This window comes from Marmota flaviventris, chromosome 7, assembly GCF_047511675.1.
Source record: "Marmota flaviventris isolate mMarFla1 chromosome 7, mMarFla1.hap1, whole genome shotgun sequence".
Lineage (NCBI taxonomy): Eukaryota > Metazoa > Chordata > Mammalia > Rodentia > Sciuridae > Marmota > Marmota flaviventris.
The window spans coordinates 116,591,934-116,597,363 of NC_092504.1; the positions used below are offsets into that span (position 1 = coordinate 116,591,934).

A 5,430-nucleotide genomic window follows, 5' to 3' on the forward strand; every position below is an offset into this window, starting at 1 on the left:
GGGGATATAGCTCAGTTGGTAGAGTGTTTGCCTCACATGCACAAGGCCCTGGGTTCAATCCCCAGCACTACTACCAAAAAAAAAAAAAAAAAAAAAAAAAAAAACAGTAAAGCTAGAAAACTTGTAAGTTTTCTAGAAAAATTCCTGGTAATTGATTTAAAAAAATAATGATTAGAGAAAATATTTGCATACCATATATCTAACAAAGGACTTGTGTCTAGAATATATAAAGACCTCTCAAAACTCAACTATAAAAAAAATCAAACAATGCACTTAGAAATGAGCAAAAGCATGAATAGATATTTCACAGGCAAGGATAAACATGATCAATTTTGATAGGGAGATGGTGGAGATTGAACCCAGGGCCTTGCACATACTAAGCATGTGCTCTATCCCTGAACTACACTCCAGCACCTGGTTAGATATAGTCCTGATGGTGTCCACCAGGGACACGGGAGGAGGGGGTGGCAGCCATGTCCCAGACACTTGCCACCCAAATCCAAATAGGACAAAGGAGGCTTTTTTGTGGTGTTTAATGCAATGATGAACAGACAAAGCACTTTATTTAGGGTTCTAAGCAGAAAATTCAAAAACATAAGTTTTAAATTTTAATTTTGTTAGAGCATCATGAGAAAGCCAGATCGTGGTACACTTACTTTTACTTTTTAAAAAAGTTATACTTTTTGCATAGGGTGATATGGTGAGATAGTAATAATACTTTGAGTGCTTTGAACTTCTAAAAATCTTAACACTCACTACTGAAAGTGAGAGGGGAGCCATCCAGAGTGCTGCCTGGTCCCCATCACATGTCCCAGCCTGGCTCCATTAAATACTTAATCCACAGAGGATTAGAATGTGTGCTCTGGTTTACAGCAATGTAAGGACAGAAAAGAAAAGTTATACTACAAGTCACTCCCAAACCTACCTACCAGAGCTAGATATCCAACATGAATCTTGAACTGTGTTTTTAATATCTAGGCACTTCTAGATATTCACTCAAAATAATTGAAAATATGTAGTCACAAAAAAATTTGCATAATATTTTTCATAGAAGCATAATGTATAGTAGACTAAAAGTGGACACAACCAAAACTTCCATCAATTCATGAGAGAATGGGGTATGTTCCCATAATGGAATATTATTTGACCATAAAAGGGCTGCAGGACTTGAAAGCTTGATGCTAAGAAGCCAGATACAAAGGCCACATATTATAGGATTCCATTTATATATAACATCCTCAACGGACAAACCACAGAGGCAAAAAGCAGATTAGTGGCTGTCAGGAGACAGAGGAAAAGAGAAATAAGGTGTGACTGCTAATGAATATGAGGTTTCTTTTGGGATGATGGAACTGTTCTGGAATTAAGTAGTGGCAATGGGTGCTCCAATTTGTAAATATACTTAAAACCACAGAATCATAAACTTTAAAAGGGTGAATCATGTCTTATGTGAATCATGTCTCAAGTCTGTTGTTTGTTTGTTTGTTTGTTTTGGTAGCAGGGATTGAACCCACGGGTGCTTAACCACTGAGCCTCATCACCAGCCCTTGTTTATATTTTATTTAGAGACAGAGTCTTACTGATTTGCTTAGGGCCTCAATAGGTTGCTAAAGCTGGCGTTGAACTCGGCGATCGTCCTGCCTCAGCCTCCTGAGCCACTGGGATTACAGGCCCAGTTCAAGTCTGTTATTTTTTAAAAGACCAGGTATCCCAAGGCTTAAAATCACAGAGTATATGACACTTGAGACTTGAAGCCATGTTTGTTGACTCTAACATGGTCTTGACTACCAACTCTTCTCCTGGACCTCCTACCTTTTTCATATTAGAGACTTTCTGGGGAATGTTATCGTTTCACCACTGTCAAACCAACAAATCTTTCCCTATTCCTAAATTTTGAGTCTCTGTTTATCTTCTAACAGTGGCAACTCTGCCTGCCTGGCCTGGAGTGCCACAAAATTAACACTCACTAAATGAAACCTAGCTTCACCCTCCACAACATACACCTCCACTTAGGAATAGTCTTATTGGTAATTACTACTCCCTAGCTGATGTCCTTTCCAATTCTCAGGCCCCTTCAGAGAGCAAAGATAATTAATCTACCCCAAGTTCAGTAAATGATCAAACTTTCCATGCTCAGGCTACCAGCTCTGACCATTTTCTTTGGTGATTCTTTCCTCCGCTGACATAACCCCATGAGATTTTTCTTTTTCAGTTCATTACTAATAATTCCTTTAATATATACTTAAAGTATGGACACAATATGGACCAAAAGGAAAAACTGGAGACTCTGTCTCTAAAACAGTGCAGAGAGGCAATAGGGGAGGCATGGGCACGCGGTGTTCTCACACACTTATACCAGGACAAAGCTTTCTTTGAGTTGCTCACACATAGTCATTTCCAAAACTATGACCACTTTGAAGGACAATCATGCTATCTTCAGGAAAGTATCAACCCTATTCCTTAAATCACCCACCTACCACCATGTTCAGGATAGCTTCTAAAGTTTTCCTTCATTTGAAACCCAGAAAAATATTTACTCTAAAAATTAAATATACAGGGCTGAGTGTGGTGGTGCACACCTGTCATCCCAGTGTTTCGGGAGGCTGAGGCAGGAGGATCATGAGTTCAAAGCCAGCCTCAGCAACTTAGGGAGGCCTTTTAGCAACTTAGTGAGAACCTGTGTCTAAATAAAATATAAAAAGGGCTGGGGATGTGGTTCAGTGGTTAAGCACCCCTAGGTTCAATCCCCAGTACCAAAATAAAATAAAATATACATAAGTAATTTTATACTTAGTATTAAAAATTATTTAAAGTCATAATTGGGCAGCATGCCCAGCACAAAATTTTTGTTTATAAATGTTTAGTCACTTGAAGTATTTGAAATCTTTTCCAAAGAAAAGATGAAACTAGCCACAAACATTCTATTCTCTGATATTCTCAAATAATGTAAATATGTGTTTTATTACTGTATGGAAACTATTCCAGCTATTACATAATATGCTAGGTTTATTGTATTAATAGAATAATTTTTAAAAAGCATCTGTGTCTCCAACACTCATTTGTGTTCATGCCACATATTTCTTAGCAGTTCTGTGACTAAACACAAAAATGTATGCTCCATTCAATTCAAGGGTAAGAAAACAGGTAGAACAGAAGTGAGTGGAGCAGTTCCTTTTATACTGCTTACCTTCTCACAGCCATCTCAGAGCATCTCCCCATGATACAAAATTATGTCCTTTCCTGATCAATATGTTTCTAAATAAGAGGTACAATCATGAATCATTTAATGACAGAAATATGTGCTGAGAAATTCATCATGAGATGATTTCATCGTTGTATGAACAACATAGGATGTGCTTATACTAGCCAAGACAGCCATGAAGTCATAAGTGATGTTATCTTCTGGGACTACTGTTGTACATACAGTCAACTGTTGACCAAAATATCCATATAGGTAGTACGTGACTGCAGTATGTGCTCATCATGAAATAGGAATATGAAATATTATAAAATATAAATATTATTATAAAATAAGAAAGTGCTCATATATAAAAGTAATATGTGCTCATAAAATAAGAAGTTAAGATATGCTTATTCTGAACTGTGTTGAATTAGGTTAAGGGCACACTTTAGGCCCTCCTATTTGCAGTCAGATACATGTGAAGAGTTCTCAATGGTTCTGCACTGGGTAGATTGGGAAAGTCTGTGGCCACAGAGCAACTCCCTCTCCCTCCAGGAAGAACCGCTGCAGGTGAAGGGCTGAAGGAAACCTCACTCCTCTTCCACAAGCCAGTGAAAGGGATGGGCAGGAGCACCACCCATTTGATTTGGCTCCAGGGCAGCCATTGTGCTAGATGCCATGGTGGAATGACAAAGGACTGGGAGAAGGTCTCTGCTTTCCAGGGGTTTAAAATGGGTAACTGAAAGAGACATTCAGTAGTCCCTCCTTAGCCTTGGTTTTGCTTCTGTCTGTATCAGTTACCTTTAGTCTACTGTGGTCTGAAAATATTAAAGGGGAAAATTCCAGAAATAAACATTTCCTAAGTTTGATATTGTGTGCTGTTCTGAATAGCATGATGAGATCTCAAACGGCATCCTACCTGGAATATTAATCATCCTGTGGTCCAGTGTATCCACGCTGTATACACTACCCTCCCTCAATCATGTACATAATAGCCATATCAGTTAACAGATCTACTGTTGAGGTACTGCAGAGCTTGTGCATAGGATCTGGTATTATCTGTGATTTGGAGCATCCACCAGAGGTCTTGGATCATATCCCTAGAGGATAAAGGGGGACTACTATACCTATACTTTCAGTATCAAGTAGTTTAGAATAGAGACAGAAACAAAAAAAAAAAACCCAGGGGAGGAAAGGGTTGAGAGAGATATACTGTCATTGGAGTCTGAAAAAGCCTGGTGAAGGAACCAAGTTGGGCAGGCTCTGGGATGCAGGAAGGGACCCCCACAGATTCAAATTAGGGAAGGAGAGAGCTTGGCAAACAGAGAAGATGATCCAGAAATCCTTATTCATTCTTCTCTGTAAAGTGAGACTAGTGAAAATACACCTAACTCTCACAGATTAAATACAAGTCAAGTCCCTGACGTTAGGAGGCATCATAAGAAGTTTTAGCTATTTTCTTTTTTTTTAAGAGAGAGAGAGAGAGAGAGAATTTTTTAATATTTATTTTTCAGTTTTTGGCGGACACAACATCTTTGTTTGTACGTGGTGCTGAGGATCGAACCTGGGCCGCACTCATGCCAGGCGAGCGCGCTACCGCTTGAGCCACATCCCCAGCCCAAGTTTTAGCTATTTTCATGGGTAGGAAGCAGAGTAAGAAATAAGGCCAAGAGGAGGACAAAAATAACTGTGTCCTCTTGTTGGTGCTTTTCTAGCTAACCTGTTTCAAGCCCCTGAGAAGGACAAAGATCTAACATCAAAAGAAATGAGAATATTGGTATTTTTCTTTCACAAGAATGTGACTTTGATGGAACAGAGATACAACATAATCTTGACCGTTCACCTGAAGTACAGAACTAGAATGGCAAATCCTTGGCTTTCACTAAATATAAAAAAATACAGGACACCACACCAGAATGGGGCTTTCTAGAGGCTCCCCAGCAAAGCCACACACACACACATACACACACACACACACACACACACACACACACAGACACGTGCAGTCTAGAGATTAAGGAGCTGAACAGCCGTGGGCACTGCTATGCATTCTTCAATAAAGCAATTAATCTCTTGATTTAAACGTCTTTGTCTGTACAGTGCCTGGTGATACTCTTCACTGGGGGACACTTTCACAGATAATATGTGTTTAGCCTGATGCCTTGGCACACAGTCGTGTTTGATAAAAATGAACTCTTTACAGTTAGGATGGGGGGACTAGCTTGCCTGATAAGGGCTGTCTGGCTTTT

General features: G+C 39.3%; 1 non-coding gene across 1 annotated transcript; it reads left to right on the forward strand.

Annotated features, from left to right (window-relative positions):
- On the forward strand, positions 1 to 76 carry Trnav-cac (transfer RNA valine (anticodon CAC)). Its single transcript has one exon. It is a non-coding gene; the product is annotated as a tRNA-Val (tRNA).
- Positions 77 to 5,430: the final 5,354 nt, after the last annotated feature.